Raw genomic sequence first — 22,991 nt, 5'->3', positions numbered from 1 at the left:
AGTGCACAAGTTATACAATGAAATGAAGAAAAACACTAGACCAGTTGAATTGTCCTTAAAATGGAAGAAACACTCAAACATTTTAATTGTGAGCACCTGAAAACAAACATGAAACTGAAAATAGATGCAATACCTTTTACAGGGGCAGAAAGCTTAAGTCAAGGAACAAACTCAAGAAAAAATAAAATGTTTCTTGTATGGATTGAAGAATTATTTAGAAAAGCATTACTAACTTTTAGATTGTCACCCAATAAAAGTACACTGATCTACAAAGTATAGTACTACCAATATATAGCTTATGGAGTGCTTTGGCTAAAAGCAGCTACTCGAATTTTTTCCTTTTTAATTTCTGCATTTTTTTATTTTCAGAAAGAATATCAATCGATACAGAATTTAAGTGCAACACAACAATCTACCTAAAACTGAAAGTGAGCATTTTAGAACAGATATTCTGAAGCATTGCAATAGAAAATAAAACACCTTATGATTGCTAGTTAGCAAACACTAAATAATATCCATCCCTTATCTATAACGAGTACCAGAGTTCAGAGTTGTGTAGCAGTAAGCTATTATCCAAGCTTTTTTAATTGGTGTAACTTGAAGTTTGCTTGTTGGTATGTGGCAGATTTTATTTGTAGAGTTCCTAAGTTCCTTGACGTATGTGTAATCCAAGGTCGTAAGCTTAGAACATTGTGAGAAATGAGAGGGAGAGTGAGACAATGATGAAGAGATGGGCAAAGACTACAAAAAAAAGTAGATAAACCTGACCCCCTGTTGTCACTGCGAGCGAAGTGGGAGGAGGACATTGGTACCCTAGAGGATGATGATTGGCAGGACGTCCTGCAGAGCCTGCGTGAGATAGCGATACGGGCCGGTTTCGTCTGGTCCAACTCAAAATTTTACACCGGGTCTACTACCCGCGCACTCACTTATTCTCATGGGGCAGGACTCAATCTCCTTTGTGCGTGAGAGGTTGCCATGAAGAGGGTACTTTTTTCCATATCCTTTGGGACTGTCCGAGAGTGGCACCCTTTTGGTTAAGGTGGCTCGTACCATGGAGATGGTAGTGGGGTCGCCAGTTCCGGTGGAGCCAAGATGGCTTTTATTAATGATTGAAGGGCCGACTGACTGGTCAAGGTACAAGGAGATCTGGCTGGCCTTGGCAGCCGGGGTGGCGAAAAGAAATATTGGCCGGGGTTGGGGGGCGCAGGAGGCCCCACAATGGGACCAGTGGCGGCGGGATTTGGATTGGTGCCAGAGGGCGGAGGAGACGATTTACAAGGCCAGGTGGTGTGTGAAGAAGTGGAGGAAGGTCTGGGGCACCTGGCAGAAATACCGAGGATGTGGGGGGTGGGGGCAGGTGGGGTGTGAGGCGGGTGGTGGTCTGTGGAAATGTTTTGACCTGCCCAATGTATCTACCATAGATCGCTATCTCCTGCTAAATGTACGCTGCTATGTATTTTCTGTACATGTGAGCAAAGTTAATAAAAAGAATTTACAAAAACAAAAAAAAAAGGTAGATAAAGACAAGAAAATAACTTTGCTAATGTAAAGTCACATCTCCGTTTATAAAGCAGAGAAGAGGAGGGATAAGGCACTGTTAGGTGGAGATAATAGGGAACAGATTGTGAATAGATCTGTTTCTGGTGCAGAGATTGCTTCCTATCTAATGGGGTGGCATCTATGGCGGTTTAAACTTTTTTATCTACCCATACGGAGAATTTCAAGATGGTTTGCTATTTTTGATCATGCTTGAACACTCTAAGGAGATAGTATTTGCAGCTCGAGTGTAACATAGCTAAGCCCATCATGTGTGGATCAAGATTTTTCTTTTTTTAATTACATAGCATTTTGGACCCCAGCACAATCATTACATCAAGAAGATGTAAGGGCCAGATGTACGAACAGTTATAAGTTCAGTAATCAGTCGCCAACTGGTTTTGACTGCTAAAGAAAGTTTTTTCTAGTGTATGAAAGTGTATTGTTTGCTTTTTTTGTGAAGCAACACAACACAGAATTGCTAATTTGTGACTCTAAATACTGAATCACTATTGCGGGTTTCCTAATGGCAATTTAGTATTTCTCTGCATGAAGCATTCACAAATTGTGACTTGTCGCAGAACGTGTATGTGCAATTTACCACTAAAAGCAATCAGATGGTAATCAGGTGCAATCTATACAAATAGTCCCAAAATGAATCGTGCCTTTCTCAATGGCTGCTTTGAATGCGTTCGAGGGGAAGATGAGAATTTTGGCTCCTCTGTAGAGTAGAGGACGACTCACAACAGGATTTTTAGGATTAGGATCATCTTTTTTGATAAACGGGTGATCAATAACAAATATAGACTTAGTAATCACATTATAAATCAGATAGTATTGCTTATCTAAAACCACTACTATAAAGAGAGAAGTAATGAAATCCTACTGATTGTCCAAGAACTCTGTTCCCTACACCTGATGTAAAGTCCTTAAAGACTGTAGAGACTGAGTTTTCTCTATTTTTGCATAATCATTGACATGACTGCCTTAGATGCAGATGTCGTCTGTTCTTATCGTTCCAAGAAACTGTGAAAGTGTCAAGTCATGCAAACAAATACATCGATAGACACCTGACGTGTATACTTTGAATATGTGGAAGGTGATTGGCATACTTTGAATATGGGGAAGGTGGTTGCTAATCTTAAACCATCAATTACATTCTGTAATAGCCTCCGGTTCTCCTTAATGGGAAAGAACGCCTTAAACAAGATGATGGTACTGCCTTGGTTCCTTTATGCATTGCAGGAACAATGTACAAGTGACCTCGGAGTGTCTTTAAGGGCAAACACCTGGTGGACTTATTGTGGGCTGGGAAAAGGTGAAGCGTGGAGCTTTCCACACCGAGGTTAAATCGAGACAGAAGTGGCATTGAAGTACCACACCTTCAGATGAATTATCTTGCATTTCACTTAAGCATGTCTGCCGAAGAGTCCAAATGGGAGAAAACCCTAAAGAGGAGGGGAAGAGGTGGGGGGGCAGTCTTATGGGCCCTACTGCTGCAGGGTAACGGCACACCCGGAACAATGCCACACGTACGGAGACTGGTGTGCAGGCTCTGGGAGCTGGCAGAGTGGGTAGTGAACCGCAGAGCGCCATATGCACCGGAGCTGGAGATATGGAAAATCCAGCCTTTTTTTTGCAGACTGAACGAAGATGCATGGCTATGGCCTGCCAGCGGAATGGGTGTCTCACCTGGGGGACTTATAGCCATTGGGCTGATTTATCAGGAGACGACGAACACTTTTGGGCTGGGCACAAGCAAATTCCTTCAATATTTCAAACAAAAGCAAAGTTGCACCACCTAACAGAAAAACAAGACAAGACACACAGCAAATTATCAGATCCATGTCATAACAGTCTTCTTCAAGTTGTTCTTTTATTCAAAATCATATTAAAAACCAGTCATTTTGAAAAAGAACAGCCGACGCGTTTCGTCCAGACAGATGGACTTCTTCAGGGCTGTAAATGTAACACATACATATACATATATAAATACAAGCATTTACAATGCAATAGGTCTCGCATTGACGCGAGTTTGAGCTATTGGCATTGCAAATAACAATGCCTTTTATTTTTCTTTTCTTTTTAAAAACATAAATAAAAGGCATTGTAATTTACAATGCCAATAGCTTAAACCCGCGTCACTGCGAGACCTATTGCATTGCAAATGCTTGTTTAACTTTGCATAGGTGCTATAATATAAAGCAGGCAGTCTAGTAGTGCGTACTGGAAGGGCAAACTTCCAGGACAAACCCTGTGAGACCCAAGGCCCAACCTTACATTATAGTCTGGGAAGGCAGGGTGTACGCCCTTGAGAGCGCAGCAAGAGAGAGGCTGCTCCAGGAAGCGTGCGCACCATGCGCTATAGTCTGCGACTTCCAGAAGGTGGAGGCTGCCGGCTGACACTCTGCGTGCACACCACTGGGGCGGGGTAGGGGTCAGGGGCTCCTGGCTGCACTGAACGTGCACACCACAGGGGGGGGGGAGGCCTTCGGTCTGCCAATGAGGATGCACACCACTGGGATGAGGAGGGGGGGCACAAGGCTGTGTGCACACCAGCGCACTGCTGGGGCGAGGGGGGGTGTGAGGCGGGTTCACAGGTGCGTGCACACAACTGGGTGGGGGCAGAGGCTCCGGGTTGCACTGAACGTGCACACCACTGGGGGGAGGAAGGGACAGAGGCCTGCGACTAAGCGTGCACACCGCGGGGGGGGGGGCAGGGGCTACAGGCTGCCACTGAGCATGCACGCTGCAGAGGCTGCAGGCTACCACTGAGGGGGCAGAGGACTGCGGGCAGCACGGAGCGTGCACACCACTGGAGTAGAGGGGACAGAGGGCTGCGGGCTGTCACGGCATTGCACGTGCACACCACAGGGGAAGGAGGGCTGCAGGCTGGCACTGAGGGTGCAGTTTGCTGGGGGCAGAAGGTTGCAGGTAGCACTGAAAGTGCACACAGCTGGGGGCAGTGGGCTGCAGCCTGGCACTGAAGGTGCACACTGCTGGGTGTGGGGGGCGGAGAGGGTTGCAGGCTGCCAATGAGCTTCCACGCTGCTGTGGGATAGAGGGCTGCAGGCTGGCACCGAACGTGCATGCCGGTGGGGGAAGAGCGTTGCAGACTGGCACTGAACATGCACACTGCTGGGGGAGCGGGATGGTGGGGGAGCGGGGAGGGTGGAGGAGCAGAGGGTTGCAGGCAAGATTCTACCTTTGAGAGCATACCACACTGGATTCCGAGGTGAAGTGGGGGATGGAAGTGGGAGGGGGTCAGGGGTGTAAACGGTATAACATCAGAGGTGGCCGGGTCGACAAGTTAATAGAGGGAGCCAGAGCCAAGCGTTGAAAAGCCGGGCTTGGCTCAGAGAGTCTGCGCACCAAATGAACATTGAAAATATTTGGCATGTAAATAACGCAAACTATGTCATGTAAATAAAGGCCAGAAGTAAATCGCTTCGTGGACTTTTAGGCGCTTCACTGTAATGAAAAATAGAGGTCTATTTTCAAGTCCCCTGTCCCCCTCCCCCTCCGATTGTAACCTATCTGTGCAAGTATGAACAAGGTAATATTTGGATACTGTAGTAAGTTGCAATTAATTTACGTGCAGGTAAAGTGCTGCTGGTGCCTTTCACCGCCGGGAGTCAGTGTGGGTAAGTGTCTGTTACTCAATTACAGCCCCGTTCCCTAAGTAGGACGAAGTGCGCCAAGGAAGTCCTCTGAAAAGCGAGAGTAAATGCCGTGCCGCAAAGCGCGTGCGGCCTGGCAGAGTCGGATTCCGACACGCGCCTCTTGCCTGTTTATCAGCGCCGCGCGCTGGTATGCAGACTCCCCTGCATTCCAGAGAAGCGCGCGACGCGATCCGGACTACAATGCAATGCCGTGCAGACAAGACCTGGCCGCGCGCACAACGTTATCCTATGGGGAAACGCTGCGCGCAGCCAGGTCTTGTCTCCCTTCGTCGGTCTCAGACTGCTGAGACGACGGCTATAGATCTCGCTTGCGAGAACGCGCTTTCAGCGCGTTCGTCGTAGGCGAGACCTAATAAAAAACTACAAAAATACTCAAACAAGAACATTTACACAATTAAAATATATACTGCACAATACAAACATTAAGACAGGACTACTATGTACATACATTTTATCACATTAAATAATCACACATGCTAACACACGGTTTAAGTTCACTCAATATAATGTAGTACATATTACATACCTCTCAGCCAAACACCTACATACAATATTCTCCTCTAGAACTGCAGGAAGCACATGTTGCTGGTACACAGCGGCAGACTTCTTTCACATTGTGTGGAGCTTCTTACAGATTGTTTGTTACTGGGATGAGTTACTGAGGCACTTATAGTGCCACGGGATGGGTGATAGCCAGGGACCTGAAATGATGCTTGCTGGGGTTGGTACCTGCTATGACAAATAGGTAGCTTAGTAGGACATTTGCAATCCTTGGACTGACTTTGGCCAAACGATGTAGAGCTAATAGATCACTTGGGAGGAGATGTCCTTTGCAACAGTTTATCATTCAAGATACTGCCAGAAGATCTTGATAGAGATGATCAGACTGCTGTGATGCCTCCTTATCGGATTCTGCTCTGAAAGCTGAAACTGACCCAAGTCCGGGTGGAGAGGCGCTGATGTGGTGCGTGTTTATCTTTTGAAGGAACTATCTCCCAGATGCTGATAACTAAATCCTTTTGCAGTTAACAGGTATGCAGTGCGTTGATTCTCTCTAAGAAACTCTAGATGCAAGTTAAGGGAAACAGCCTTTACAACATGGACTGAGCCACGTGCGCAGTTTCCCCGCAAGCGTAACAATGCTTGACTGAACTATGCATACGCGTGGTTAAGGGAGGTAGCAGTCTAGTGTACAGATGGGGGGAGAGGAACAGGATGTGTCTGAACAGGAAGCTCAGGACGCGGACAGCTAAGTGGGACTGGATCCCGGTTTGGGTTTTTTTAGAAGCAGAGGTTGGTTTTAGGGCTTAGGAAGGGGGTCTGGGGGTAGTCTTTTTAAAGGGGGGCAAGGCTTTAGGGCTCAGGGTCGAGGGGTAGTTTTTAGGGGTGGGGTTGGTTTTAGGTTTGAGTATTCTTTTTAAAGGAGGGCAGGGTTTTAGGGGACCAGGGTGGGTCGGATTTTGGGTGTGTGCAGTTTTTATGGATGGGGTCGGTTTTAGGGCTCTGGGGTCATTTTTTTAATGGGGGACAGGGCCTCCGTGCAGAGGAACGAGTAGGTGCAGTTTTAAGGGCAGGGCAAGTTTTAGGGCTCAGGGCAGTGAGTCTGGTGTCATTTTTAGTAGGGGGTAGGGTATTAGGCCTCAGGATGGGCGGGAATTGGTAGTTTTAAGGATGAGATGTTTTTAGGTCTCGGGGAGGGTTGCAGAGGTAGGGGGGGTAGGATTTTAGAGCTTAGGGAGGGGGGTTGGGGTAGTGGTAATTTACCACACATATCACTTTAGCAAACATGCTGTAACAACGAAATTCGTTGTAAAGGCACTGTGGTAAAGGAATGTGTGGTAAAGGAATGCATGGTTAAGACGTATTTGTTGTTGAGACCACGTTGAAGCGGTATGCGTGGTTCAGCCTTGTGTGGTCATACAATCGCTTTACGCTTCTCCATGCTCTCGTAGTGTAGTGCACGGAAGGAGGTTTTAGCGCATTAGGTTGCTATATGATATTTCTATTATGGTAGAAATGCAATTTTATAGTCGTTATTTGCAAAATGCATTTGTCACGTTTTAATGATATTCTGTGTGGTTATTTTAGATGTACTAAGCAACAGGAGTATACTGTTGAAATAAGCACTTTCAAGCATAAAGCGTCTTATGTTTAGTGCAGCTATTGTGTGAGATATTGTAAAGAACTAAATTGGGCTTTCAAATTACCAGTGCATCCCTGCAGGATCATTAGCCAACATCTGCAAAGCAGCTACCTGGTCTACCCCTCATACCTTCACTAAACATTACTGTGTGGATGTTCTGGCCAGACTGCAAGCTAGATTTGCCCAGGCTGGCCTGTGTACACTTCTCTAGTCCACTGCAACATCCTTTGGATAGGACTGATTTACAGTCGATGCACAACATGTGCAACTACAGCTACACTTGCCATGAATGGAAAAGTTCATGAGGGTTAGCATGACTATTGACATATTGGGAGAGACAAGTTATTTTTCAAAGGCCAACCATATTGGTGATCCAGACATTATTTCTAGGCAGCAACCATTATCTTGTTGTGATGGGATTGTAGTACTGTAAAGAAGAAATTCAGCAGGCCCATTGTTTTTCTCCCCTTCTGCTCTTAAACAGTTTTTCGTGAAATACCTTTCTAACCTTTTAACCTTCTAATCAGTATGACATTTGTGAACCACTTACGAACTATTTTTATTTTCATCCATTGTAATTTGCAAAGTGTGGGAAGCAAGTGCAACCATTGTAGTTTTCACAGTGTGGTCAACTCATCCCCTTTAAACTTTCGTCCAATATCTGTGATGCTTTTTCCAGGAAAGATTTTAGAGATATATGCGAGCATGCAGATACCAGGATTAGTGGAACAGTACAAGATTTCAGACCAAGTCTAATTAGGTTTTCACCTTAGCTATGAAACTGATACCACAATAGTTTCCTTCCTTGATGACTTGCAGAAGAGGTCTTCCTGGTGGCTTTGGTGCTGCTTGATCTGTCTGCTACCTTCAACACGGTATCTTGACATCCTGTTGTCACGTCTGGCTGAGGAGGACATTTGAGGTACATATTTTCCTTTTCTCTTGTTGCAGATCCATTCAGGAGGGCAGATGTAAAGCTCTTTATCGACCTCATACGCAAAGTATCAATGTGTTCCGGAGGGTCCATTTTAAACCTCACCCTTTTTAACATTTTCATCCGCCTGCTTGCGAAGCTCATCAGATTTTCATATGGTGAAATTAATAATTTATGCAGATGGCGCTCAACTGCTTATTTCTACTACTATAGTGCCCAACCCCCTTGTCTATTATGAATGTATGCTGGTGGTTACATCTTGGCTGTCTCTTATTTCTCTTAAAATTAATGCAGACAAGACAGGAGCCCTGTTTTGCACAAATAATAGTCTTTCCCCATGTCCTCCCTTCAAACTTTCAGCCTATCTCTTTGTGCTCCTCTCCTTGCCCGGATGAGGAAGGTAGCAACTTGGGTTTCCATCTGAATGATGAGCATTTCCTCAGTAGACAGGTTAATCAGCTATCTGCCACCTTCTTCTCATTTTTAGGAGTTCACTTGTTGTTCCGTCGACTATCCTAAGTCGTCTGGACGTTTGCCTGTTTTGGGGTTCTCCAGCGGGACTTCTAAACAGGTGAAAGCGAATTCAAAATTCCACCCGAAAACTTGCCTTTGCCTCAGCTGCATCAGAACCGCTACATTGGCTGCCACTGCGTAAAAGGATCAGTTTTAAGACTTTATGCTGCGTACATACTATCGGGCAAGACCATGCTAACTTTAGCAGACGTTTTTCCACTTCAATACAGAGGATTATATTGAAATCACTCTGTATTGTGCATAAGGCACTACACAACAATGGACCAAAACCAAACTAATAAAATACACTCTTAGCAGACATCTTCGATCGGCCACAGGCAATTATTTCCACGAACTCAGATTAAAACAAGCATTTACAATGCAACGGTCTCGGCATTGCAAAAGTTAGAGCTAATAGCATTGTAAATTAACGCGAGTTTAAGGTCTTGACATTGTAAATGACAAGGTCATTTATTTATGTTTTACAAACAAAAATATAAATAAAAGTCATTGTCATTTACAATGCCAATAGCTTAAAGTCGCGTAATGTGTATGGCTAACTACAGTAGCCTCCTGACGAGTGCCCTTTCACTTAATTAACGCTTACTTACAGGTAATATTTCTTGCTGTGTGGGATTAGATGATGGGAGACATCCCTCAGAAAACGGAACTCTTCAGATTAGGGAAAATTAGCGCACCACCTTGACCTAAAATACTAGCTTCCAAGGGTAATGGCGGAAACTAGTATAGCAGGAGTGTCCAACATAGGTCCAGGAGGGCCAGATTCACACCGGATTTATAAGATAGCCATGGTTTAAGTAGGTGAGTTTCACTGGGTTACACTATATGTACATTTATTTTACATGGATACCCTGAACTTCTGGCAAAGAGGAGGCCTTTGTGGACCTTCACTGGGCACCAAGGGGCTAGTGGAAAGGATTATGGAAAAAGGCAAAGCAGGGGAAACAAAGATCGCCCTCTCTTCACACCTATTACTCTGAGTAAGTCAAAGAGCATCAAAGATAGGGGGGCAGGTGGAGGTGACGGAAGCCTGACTGAGAAAATAGTTATTGGTAAGAAAACCAATAATGCTACCCTTTCTTCAAGAAAAGCACAGGAACTGCACTTAAAGATTTTCAAAGGGTATTTTAAAGTTACCCTCATTTTTATTTGATTCAAAGTGTTTATTGAAATACCTCCACGCATAACCACACATTCCAAAAATACTGAATGCCACCTTTCTGCTCTCCTCACCCATCACAATGCACCCTTGTCCATACACGGTCTAGCTAGTATCTACTGTGTGGGTCTGGGGTACGCAGGAGGGGAAAGGTCACAATGCGAGGGGATGTGGGTTCGAGTCCCCAGTGGGAGCGAAAGCACAGAGCAGGCTGTTACCTGCAGCGCGCAGGCCGCCCTCAGCAGCCGAAGAATGTGTTTAAATGTTTGTGGTGGGGAAGGATTCCTTCTGTGAGGGAGAACGCACTTGAAAGACACAGAAAAGTTCCTACAAAGTCGTATCTGGGCTTCGGGAAAGTTTGCTGCGACTTTTGAAATCGCTTTCGCCTCGACCACTGGCTACCTTCCTCACCTCGCCCATGAGAACTGTTTATATGAGGTTAAATCTGAAACGGGTTCGCTGTCTGAGATCAGATGCAGGCCTGGCCGTTCCAAAACTCAGGGTTAAGAAGAGGGTACAAACAAATAAAGTTATTATATATATATATATATGCTTCCGCGATGTCTCCGGAAGTCAGGCAAAGTCGCCTGTGACGGGGGCGGGGCTGCGTCTGCACCGGAAAAGAAGGCAGGCGGAGTGAAAGCGCCTCGCGACGCCAGAAGGAGAGCGAAGTCCCTCTAAATTGACCTGGTAAGTTGAAAACGGCGGGGGCTCAGTGCACTCGTGTGTGTATGCATGTGTGCGACGGCGGGGGAGAGGGGGGTGCACTCGTGTGTGTGTGCGCGCGTGTGTGTGTGTATGTGTGGGGGGGTGGGTGTCTCTGTATGTATGTGCGTGCGTGGGCGCTTGTGTGCGTGTCTGTGTGTGTATGCGCATGCATGTGTGGTGTTTTGAGCTTCCTAGGAGACAGCGCCTGGCCACAGCGCTCGTTCGCGTGCGCGTGTCAGTTTGAAATCGCCTCCAAGGCGATGCGCGCGGCCAGGATTGTCTCCTGGGAAGCTCACATGCCGACAAAAGGTTCTCGGCGGAGACGCGCTTCGCGCGGCTAGCCGAGACCTAAAAAGGCTGACAAGGAGGGTGTGCTTTCACTGAGAAAGCAGCCAAGATCTGGAATAAACTACCAGCTCCATTAAGATCTCACTTTGACCTGTTAAAATTCAGAAGATCTTTGAAAACCTAGCTCTTTCCTCATTAATAGCCTATTTTAGCATCAGATCCTCATCAGTAGATTTCCCTACATAATGGTCTAGCTAGCGCCAGGATACCATTTTGGCCAGAGTCGGAAACAGAGCGGCCATGCTTTTGGGTATTCTTCACGGGCTATCATACCTGCAGACCTAAAATGTGGCCACTTTCTCTCAATATCCATGTGTTTTATTGATCCGTTTGAGGTACTAGACCACCGGACACATGCCAGGCTCTTTCCTTTTAAGAGGCTCATGACTCCATTGGATATCCTACTCTGCGGCCATCCTCAAAAGCCCTGATGAAGTTCAAACAACATTTGGAACTAAACACGTTGGCTGAATGATGCTATTTTGAATTGATTGAATAAAGCTGATGACAAAAATTAATATTTTGCCGGCTTCATTATCTTCATAACAATGGACAAGCAAATTGTTACTGGTGCACCATTCCGAACATCTTTTATTTCAGCTGGTAATTGTGTCAGATTTTTGCATGATGGACCAGGAGGCAGATCTTTCTCGGTGCATTATTTACCTACAGCACATTTTCCACTGAAATGGCCCAAACGGTCCAACTAACATGCAGTTTTGCTGATACAACTGTGGCAATTGAAACATTTTAATCATTTATTCAGATTAGTGCCCAGCCAAATAAAATCTGTCTCTATCACAAAAAATTAGAAAATAAAGTGCTTTCTTAACTACGGAAATGCATTTTGAAATATTTGTAAAGTCCATTTATAAGTTCTTTAAATGTTGCGAGTTAAAAAATAAAACTGGCATCCTAAAGGCGTCTAATGCACACTCATTATACAGCATGATTGTAAGACAGTTCACTTTAGAAAATCCTCTTGCTGTGTAGTCCGAAAAAGAAAAGTAAACTGCAACCTCCAGTATAAAATAAGCTGCAAATTTTAAGAAGACCTAAGTTGAAATATGACCTGTGCTTTTAAACACACAGCAAATTTGACCAGATAAAAAACAAGATGCAAAGCCATCTTTATTGCTCATTGACTCTGAGTGAACTGAAAACCTTTTCTATATCAGCACTCCAGTACAGGCCAGTAGTCCCTAAAAATAGACCGCCCTGATAAAATCTGACTCGCCATAGTGAGTGGGCGAGTAGATTTCTCAGGGCCTGTATAGGTTTGAAAAATTGCTGCAATCTAAGTTAAATTGGGTGGGAAAATTCTGTGCATTAGATCGCTTTTGGCTTTTAGTGAAAGTGCTAGCATCCCCTCTACCCTATTAAACTCGCACATGTTTCTGCATTTCTTTTCAGTTAAGCATGCGTTTGCTCTTCTACTAAGGATCTTGTTTTAGTCATGCTATATACTATTTAATCTTTGTAATGAATTACTTTATTGTGCTTATACAGATGTTCTAAAAATGTAATTTTGGTCTCCAATTGAGAAAATACATATTAGGCTTAAATCTTGCCATCTTATATTTCCACCCCTTCAGGTCGTTTTGATGGAGTCCCATGAAATTTAGTGGTGGAGGAGAGGCTGACCAGGTTCCTTTTGGTTTTTTAGTGTAATGAAAAGGTCTGTGCTTTTTTAATTTTAACATGCATAGCATAACAAGGGTACCCCAATCTTTGAACCTGTGGTTTACAATAGTTTTGAGAGAGACAATAGTTCATACAAGGCCAATAGGTCCTTAAAAAAGGCTTATTTTTAAATGTGATTGTTAATCATATCCAGTAGAGGTGTTTTCTGCCAGACTGTATAGCAGTTGAAAGGGACAAAATGAGTTTATTTTCAAAAAGATAAAATGATAGAAAACAGTTTCATTTATTTGACAATATAGGTTGTTTGGGTTTATAGATCCAGTGCTCACAAAGAAGTGAAAAAGAGCGTGCTGTGGTGAGGGAAGAAATATAAAAACATACATCGCATTGACAACATAGGTAAAACTCCTTTGTACAAATCATTAGGAATAAAAGGAGTTTTTGTTGTAAGGAGGTTGACGGCGTTTCGATCTCAAGAGATTGAGATCTTCATCAGGACAAAAGATGTGAGCAATTGGTATTTATGGTGTGTCCGCCGGAGGCTGAGTGAATCAGTGCGGGTGGGGCAATGTAAAAGGTCGAGGCAGAAAAAGCGAGAAGCCACGTAACAAAGGGAGACAGAGGAATGAGCCCAATGAATTAAGGGTAGGGAAGAACAAGGCCAGTGCCGTCGTGGCAATTATATGCACGGTCGGAATGGCCGCGAGGAGATAGAGGAGCAGCCGTTCTGTCTTAGTCAGGTAGCCGTAGTGCACAAGGTCTGTGTGGCTGCTTAGTCTGGGAGATCCTCAGAGATTGTAGGAACCACAGCAAAGTCAGTGCCGACGAGATGATTAGAAATACCGCTGAGTAGGTATGTGAACAGTACAGGTCACCGCCCTGCCTGGGCCCGGTGCTAGTACTCGAGTACCAGTCTTCTCAAGGTCATTCCGACCGCGCATATAATTGCCACTACTGTATAATTGCCACAGTTCTATTCTTGAGCTTAACCTTTCTTAACACTGCATATCAACCTCATCCCACTCTATATAAGAAAACATAAAGGACGTATATCAGAGCATTGAACAAAGACCGTAAAATGGGCTCATATTTCTATGATGATCAGGGTGTTACATTACTCCAGGACCTGTAGAACAAAAAACATTTTTAAGCTGGATTTACACTGAGTCATGAGACTCATTATTTTATGATTCTCTACAGCACTGATGTATTGCTAGATGTATTAGTTAATGTTTCTTTTGACATCATGACTGTTGGCAAGGAAGATTTCCAGCTCTGCAGGTTCTTAGAAGAGGTTGGGTTTACCCTGGTAAGTTATATTGTATTTGGACAGGCCAACCAAGGAAAAAGGCAGCACTTATGTATTTCAAGTCATTAGACCAACAAAACCTTTTCTGATGCCCTGTTTCTCAGGCTTACTCTTGTGATATGCTGATTTTGACTCCTTCACATATGATCTGCTAGACTTCCTACAAGTTGTAAAATCAGCTCAGTGTGCCAGAAACAGTCTGAAAATCATAGGGTGTGTTTTTCGGTTTTGTGACAGGATCTGCGTGTAGGTTCAATTTGAAACTCCCTTGAGAATGATGTGGCTAGAGTGTGTGGTATCTAGCCCTCAAGGAATATAACCCAGGAGGTTAAAGACTATTAAAATTGCCCCAACCGGGGCAGAGGTCTTAATTTGCTAGCACCCTTTGCAGTATTGTTTTTAGTGTTTGTGCGTTATAATTTTTCCTTGATTTCATGTCACAGCCTTTCAATCTGCTCACATCATCAGTTACAAAAGATAGTGCCTTGAAGTTTTCAAATTGCAGCCATTCTGATTTGCATCATGTTTATATTGCTTGTTTTCATGCTCTGGGCACGATTACGAGGAGCAAGGATAAGTTACTTACCTGTAATCCTAGTTAGTCAGAAGACAAGATTACATCCTCCGGGATGTAGATGTTGATCCACGGTGAGAGTTATGAGAGCCTGAGGGAGATGACGATAGGCTCATTGGAGGAGAGACCTCTCCTGAAGGGCACCTAGAGTGAGATCTGGAGCGACTCTGTGGTGCCTGGTGTCTTGATAGAGACAACAATCAAAAAAAGAGTGTCTATGGAGGCTGAGACGCCCTTGGGAGCACAACAAACAACCACACTGGGATGTTGAAGAAGGCCCTCACTCACCACCTGGTGATGACATGCTTCATCATCGGGCCCCACCAAAGAGACCGAGTGTCTCTTTGGTGTGCTGCAACGCCAGATTTACTGCGGAGCGGGATGGTGAGTAAAGGGCGTGTTGAGTGCAAATGTGACTAGTGAGTGGTGGGTGTATTAAAATGGTCTGTAGTGTATCTGAGGTCTTGATGGAGACACCTGCCTTGAAGGAGACCTCCTCTTCTTAGAAGGTGGGCTCGAGCGTACGGGAGAATGTCCCTTTGACTTAGAAAGCCTCTCCGATGCCAAAGCCGCTTCTTTTCTCGGCTTTGGAGATCTCTGCTTCGACGTCGGCCAGAGGTGGTCCGGTGACTGAGTTGTCAATCTCGACGTCGTTCTCACAGGCGTCTTCTGCCTCGACGTTGAGGTATGCTGGGTCAACGTCTGCCTCAACGCTGAAAGTGGTGTCTGGTGTCTCGATGCCGAAGACTGGTAAACCGTCCTTGGTGGCGACCTGTGAGACTACGTCGAACGCCGTTGAGACGCCAACGGAGCAACCTGCTTCAACGTCGAAAGCCGGTGATGAGGCGTCGACGGAGCTCTGTGTTTCGACTTCAATCGCCGGTGCAACGACGTAGCCCTGTGCCTTGACATCGATCGCCGGTGTGACGATGGAGCGCTGTGCCTCGACGTCGATGGCTGTGGCGTTGGCGGAGTTATCTGCCTCGACGTCGAGTGCCCACCTGGCGACGACGGAGACCTGCCTCTCGACGTTGAACGCCGCCTGGTTGACGTCAACGGAGGGACCTGAATTCTCGACATCGAAGTCTTCGCCGTCGAAGGATGATGCGCCGTCTTCGATGCTGTTTTCGTTGTCGCAGGCAGCCTCGACGTCGATCCCGATGCAGAACAGGTCGGGACTTCTCTCGACGTCGACCGGGTTCTCCTCTTCGGCTGCCTGTTAGGAGACATACCTCTTTCAGAGAGGCCATAAATACGATTTCTCTCTCTGTCTTTGAGTGTTCTCCATGACAAGTTTTTGCAGTGATGACAGCTGTCTGAAGAATGTGTCTCAGGGAGACAGAGGATACACACAGGGTGTGTATCAGTCCTGCCCTTCTTCTTGCCACAGGAACGGCAAGGATCGAAAAGGGAAAGCATTTTGACAAAAATAAACCTTTTTAATAACCAAATAGGCAGCAGCAGCACTCTAAAGTCCAAAGACGTCGAGTGAAAGTGAAAAACCTGAAGAATATCAAGATATTTTTGACAGAAAGTCAAAAAAGGTCGGAGCTGAAAAATCAGGGTCCTGACTGAAGGAGCCAGAAAGGACAACTGACCTAACTGTCACCCCTGAGGCATGATGGGAAGCCAGGGGTCATGGCTGCCTTAAAGGCACGGTGCCAGTTTTTTGTTGAAAATGATTTCATTTTCTATGCTATTGTTTTACAATGCAGCCTGTAGGCTAACAATGTCTAGTTTATTTGCAGTTTTCATGATATATTAGTGTTTTGCTCATTCAAACACAGAGTTCAAGTACTATTTGACCAAATGTGTTTTTTTATGCTTGCAAATACAGTCTCTATATGGGTAAAATTATATTGTTTAGCCTCCTTTTTGGGGCTGCATTGGTGTGAGAAAAAAATGATATATGTGCATACATATATGTGGAGATAGATATATGCGATTTCCATATATAATTGTATATTATTTCCGGGGTCCCCGCACATGGGCGGGAATATTCAGTGCTTATGACTATTGATAAGGATCCGCGGGAAGAGAACCCCCTTTTTCCATAATTGTGTATAAGTTGGCCCCTGAATCTGCCCTGGCCTTAATGGAAGTAAGGAATAGGCAGATTTAGTTTTAGTTTAGTACTCTTGTGACCTATCTTCAATTCTTTACATTCTTTGTCCTTGAATTATGCCATTTTTTGGTTTGTTAAACACAGGATTTTGGTCAGGTTAGGATCACATTCAAGTGTTCAATGGAGCACAAAAATAACACCATGAATAAAAGTCAGTCACCATGAGTATGATGTGCCTTCAAGTTCCACAGTACGACTGCTGAGGGTTAAGAACTATAGTTGTTAAGCAGGTGACATGTAAAACGTGTTTTAAGGCTGAGAACTTGGGTGTGCAGCAAGGGGTTATATAGTGCTTCGTGGCATGTGGGTGGCTAAATCTGTGCACACTTTGCGCTAATTGAGTGCACACTCAATGAACAATATGTTCTTTATTTAGCTAGAGAATGTAACAGTAATTTGCAGGCTCTTCCTTAAGACCCCCTGACAGTCTCTCAATATTTCTTTACTTACATGACTATGAATAGCGCATGGAAATACAGAGAACAAACGGCGCACCTTTGAATACAGAGATCACCAGCACTAATTGTTTGTGCTAGCACCATTTAATTGTGCCATTTAATATATCAGTACTCTTCAGATCGCATCGGAATCAAGTACAGGACTCCGTAGATCCCTTCAGGTCTCTTTAGGTCTAATTAGATCTCTTTATTGTGGGCGATACAATAAGGTGAAACCAGCTTAAATTTCAAACGCACATATCTCTTTAGTGCCAGTAAAGCAAACTGTGAATTCAATTTGATAAAACCAGTTGGCTGAGTCTTGTACTTCTAAGAGCTCTACAGCCTCTCATCACTCTTTATGATTGCACTTAAAGCTCCAACTGAATTTCAAGAACTCTTCAGATTTGATAGTTTTGCTCCTGCGGGTCTCACCATGCTGAAAGCCTCCCAACTGGTATCTTCTTTGATGTGAGGGATCCCATCATTGCTCCAGAGTCGCCAACTTAGCACATGAAACAACTTTGGGTCGGAAAGGTTGCTCCAGCATCTCCATCCCTCAGTTCTGCACACTTATAGCACTCAACCTGCCTGGATTAGATTGTCTGCTGCCACAGTTTCAGCCACCTACAATGATGCAGTTTTAGTTTAAGCAGTTCCTCTCAGGTAAATCTTCTCTGTGGTATTAGCTATTGTTGCCACCTTGAAACTCCAGAGCCTGGCAGGACGTTACATACCTTAGAGAATTCTGTACCCCTGGGTTTTCTGTACAACTTGGGGGCTGGTGGCAGAGGTGCATGAATCCAGGTGGAAGTTGCAGTAGAAGAAACCTTTTTAGAGCATGACGGGCAAGATCTAGATTAATAAGCGGAAGGGCAGCTGACCGTTGCCATTTTCCTCAGGACCAGCAACGCCACCTAGTAGAGTTTACTTCTAAAGTTAAAATTAAATCTGAGATGTTCTGTAGTGATCCCTATAAACTAATCAACAGTTGAAAAGACACTTGTATTGCATCACACTTTGCCCTAATCCTATGGAACAATAGTTATGGCTTCAATCAAGTCACTACTACATTGTACACTGGGCACAGAGCATGAAGTTGTTAGGTGTCCCTATGAATGGAAATTAACTCACTCTTTTGGCGTTCAGCATCTATCGCTCCGCTGTATAGTTAAATGCATTGGAGGTGCATTTTCTCTTTACAATTTGTACAACCAAGTGAAACATACAGACACTGAATCGGATACAGGTTTTCTTGGGTGCAACATATTGAAAAATTACTCAAACTATTCTTTGCCTTTCATCTGGTGGGGATATGCAATGCTCCTCAGAAATGTAAAGTACTGGAAATTGATCACCCTGTCCCACAACCTGCTACAGGTACAACAGTAACTTTTATTGGCAACTTCTGAATACTTAAATCATGTGAAGAGCTTCTACTGGTCGAGTGTCGGAACTCTTACAACTGTCCTAGGACAACTGATTATTCTGTTAATCCACATTTCATGAGGATCAATTAAGCAGTGAAACGTTACTAGCTAAAACTCTAGTATGCACACAGCTCAGTCATTTAATTTGATATTTTACTGAAATCATCACAACTGATATATTGAAATATACTAACTACAGCCATCTACGTACAATCTTAGTTATAGACCTAAAAAGAATACTACTAACTTATCGGCCCAAGAAAAGTAGTTAATTTTTAGTAGTTTTGAATAGTACAAACCAGACCCTCAGGGGAGTCCGAACACGTTGCAATTAAGAATAATAAATAAATTATATAGGTTGAAGGTCCAAACAGTTGGGTAAATATCTATCTATTTATCTATCTATCTAACTCCTTCCAAAGTTGATACATAATCCACATATTAACACTCGAAGAAGCCAGGACTCTTAATTCATCAACATGTTTAATTTCAATTAAGGCAGCATAAAAACACTCAACACGTTTCGGAGCCTCCGCTCCTTGGTCACGGGTCATTGATGTTTACTACAACATTCCTTTAAATCATGCGATTTATCACCACCGTCAAAGTAGGACTATGTGGAGTCCTCAATAACACAGCTGACACCTGTTTCGTCACGGACGAGACTTTTTCAAGGCTTTAGATAAGTTTTGTAATTCCTTCCAATGGCGAATCACATACGAAACATATTTATATCCAAGAGGAAATATAATAGTGTATTCACGTAATTAGAGATGCTGGTCTTCAATAATCCAATCTATGCAGTCTTATTTTCTCCGAACCAAGTTATGTCAAAGTTGTTGGCACAATGTAGTTTGTACCGCTATAGACAATTTTAAAGTAATGTGAGCCGCATGTTAGTCCAAGTCGCAGTATTTCTTCACGTTTGGGACCATGTTAAATCCCTGAGTTACGGTCGTTCACGTCCTATTGCATTTAAACGGTATAAAACATTGAAAAAGTCACATCTGTGATGAAACAAATGTCGGCTGTCTTTTCTTCACCGAACACCGCTGTTACAATTGGACTGAGAATGATACTTCTTTAACCAATATTTTAAAGAGGAATGTACTAAATTAGAAAAATTGATTCCTTTCTTTCAAGAACCTTGTAATAAATGTAATGAGTCATTGTTAAATTGCCAGACAATTAGGAATTGTATTTACTATGTCTTTAACTGAAGACTTTTTTTCTTTCTGTTGTCCTAACCTGTGAAAAGTATTAAAAGAAATTTCTGAATGACTAAACAATGCCGAAAATAGACACTGTACGTAATTGTTGAGAGCCGGGGTACATTTCCTTTAATTACTATGTCACAAAGGTCCCTTACTTTGTGCAACCACATCTTAGGTGGTAGGGTGTGTCATTACCCTCAGTGGCACCATCACTGTCTAAAGTTCTATGTACTTGGTGTTTTCTCTCATTTAGTATGCCCATCAAATAGTTCACTCTCGATGTGAGACATCTCGTTCCACTACCACCTTTTGTTAGTTGTATCATTTTATAAATTGTAACTTCCCTAAATTACCAGCATTCTATATGTTACCAAAACTGCATAAAAACAAAACAAATCTTCCAGGTAGACCAATAGTCTCTTCAAGAGGCAGTATGTATGCAAACACTTCAAAGTACATTGACAAGTTCTTAAGACCGCATGTGCAGCCTTTACCATCTTATGTACAGGATACAGGTGATTCTTTATGCCTAATTCATGATATTGTGTGGGGAAAAAGACTTTCTGTTAATATGTTTAGAAGTTAATAGTTTATACACATGTATACCACAGGAATAGGGGGTGATTGCCTGCAGACACTTTTTGAGAGCAGGTTCAGTATCCTATTTGTTACACAGTGAAATGATTTTGGGCATGATTTACACATGCTTAACTAACAATTATTTCATCTTTGACACAACAATATACAGATAAACCCAGGGGACTGCGAAGGGTACTTGTTTCGCCCCCAGTTTTGCAGGTTTGTACCTAGGCTGGTTGGGGGAACAAGTAGTAAGTAACATCGGACTGTTTGAAGACCAAGCAGTCGTCTGGGTGAGGTAAATGGATGATATATTTTGCATCTGGAATGGAACAAGGGCAAGGCGGATATATTTGTGGATATACTGAATGACAATAGTTTAAATTTAAAGTTTACTAGCCTAATACATAGGCTAATATACCGTATGGTGAGTTATTAAGAGCACGAAGAAATTGTATCTCAGAGGAAGGATTTAACACAGATACAGAAATAAAAAACATGTTAAAATAAAAAAAGAGGTTATTTGTCAAAATTGATCCATAAGTAAGTAAGTAAATGTTTATTGTTTAGTTAATTAAAACCTTAACAATATATAAAAAACCTTATGTATATACAAAACAGATTAAAATCGGAGTACACACTATATTCATTTCATCATTTCATTGCTGCTTGCCATACATGAAATTATTAAAATTCAGTAGCCAAAAGTTTGTCCATTTTTCTTTGCCCGATTTCAGACCCTTTTAACAAAGCTTTGAAAAGACTTTAAGTAATTTGATCAGTCTACCATTCAGTTGAGGGTCCGATGGATTTAGGCATGCAGTTATGGCTGCTCTGCATGACCTAATGCCTCTCACATTAAAGCTTTGTTTGAGGAGAATGGCTCGCTCGTTGTAAAGTTTATTACATGTACAAATTACATGGATGAAGTCTTCTTTGTAATAATCACACAACCGGCATGACTTAGGACCTGTATGCACCCAGGTTGGCTGATCTGCCAAAGATGGTAATTTTCCAAAACGTAATGCCATTAGTTATTTTTTTACGTCGAGTGAAAATGTCAGATTCAAGTATGATGCTGGTGCAAGAGACTTACTGTTGTTTATAACCATCCAAGCATGAGACTTTAACCTAAAGATTTTTTTATCAATTACTGCTGAATGGGTTTTAGCTGCTTTATTTGTTACTTGTTTAAAAGACTGATCCGGCAGATTGTTATTCCATAAGTCATTTGTACATGTTACTGAAAGAGATTTACTTAAGTATTGGTTAAAAGGCGAGTTTCTGTCCTCGTCTACTTCGGACCATAGGGCTTCATTAATTTGTGATGTGGCTGCTTTTTGTTTCAGCCGATACCATGTTTTTATTGTAGCGTACATTCTCCCTATGTCTTCGTTTATTAAGCCGAATTCGAGACGGACCTGAGCCGGCGAAGCCGACCTTTGTATCTTAAATACTTTTTTATAAATGGATGCTGTAAGTTGATTTAAGACCTCTCCGCCTTCTCCATAAAAAGCTGCACTGGCGTATGTTATTGTAGGAAGGATTTTAGCTGTCATTACTGCGAGCAGTGGTTTATACGATGGGCCCTTCAACTTTTTTGCCAGTTGACTGAAGGCGAATCTGAGGGCACTAGTTCTCAGCGTCATGTACTTTTTTTGTTCTGTATGGTTTTGTGAGTTGTCAATATAGAATCCCAGGTACTTATATTTTTTTACTTCCTCCAGTTGGTTGCCGTTGAGCCAGATTGTCTGCTTACGTCTCGGCTGACTGCCAATCACCATAGTTTTTGTCTTTGTTGTGTTTATTTCAAGTTTGTTTGATGAGATGTAATCGGACATTTCATTTAAAACTCTTTGGAGACCGATCTTTGTTTGACTCATTAATACCACATCATCGGCATATGAGAGGTGAGTAAGTATCAATTTACCTAATTTAGTCGGGCGGGAATTAGTACAGTCTAGCCTCTGTGACAGGTCGGACATGAACAGGTTAAAAAGATGAGGGGCCAGAACACACCCTTGCTTGAGGCCTCCGGTCGTTATCAGCTTCCTTGATAGTCTGGACCCATCACCTATCTTAATTCTCAACCATGTGTTGGAGTAGAATAGCAGTATACCTTTTAGTAGCCTTTCAGGTATGTCCCATGCTCGCAACTTTTTCCACAGGAGGCGACGATCAACACTATCAAAGGCTGCCTTTAGGTCTATAAAGCAGAGGTAAAGATGTTGTTTCCTCTGCTTACACTTATTAGCTATTAGAGCTAGAGCTAGGATGTTCGTTATCGTCCCTATTCCTTGCCTGAAGTCTGTCTGGTTGACCGGGATAAGATTGAGGTTATCGGACCAATCCTTCAGGTCTTCTCGAACTAGTGTGACATAATATTTGGCCTCGACGTCCAGGAGGGCTATTAACCTATAATTTGATGGATTAGTTCTCTCTCCTCCTTTGGATATAGGTGTCAATATCGAGCCTGATTGCCCCAGTACGATGTATCATGCTTAAAAATAGCTTGAGGGATTCCATTAGGGCCAGGAGCGCCATCACTTCTACCTTTCTTAATTATGCGTATCACTCCTTCACTTGACATAGATGAATGGCTTGTCGCTGTTGTCGGGGAATGATTGCCAT

The 22,991-nt window shown here is 43.2% G+C and overlaps 1 protein-coding gene across 6 annotated transcripts in view; it reads right to left on the bottom strand.

Annotated features, from left to right (window-relative positions):
* Window positions 1–22,991, bottom strand: part of DNM1L (dynamin 1 like) — a 747,198-nt gene that overhangs the window by 311,283 nt on the left and 412,924 nt on the right. The gene's annotated exons all lie outside the window — the stretch shown is intronic.

The sequence above is a fragment of the Lissotriton helveticus genome, chromosome 1_1 (genome assembly GCF_964261635.1).
Source record: "Lissotriton helveticus chromosome 1_1, aLisHel1.1, whole genome shotgun sequence".
NCBI classification, from domain to species: Eukaryota; Metazoa; Chordata; class Amphibia; order Caudata; family Salamandridae; genus Lissotriton; species Lissotriton helveticus.
Note: the sequence above shows the minus strand (reverse complement) of the source record. Positions and strands in the feature narration are given on the sequence as shown.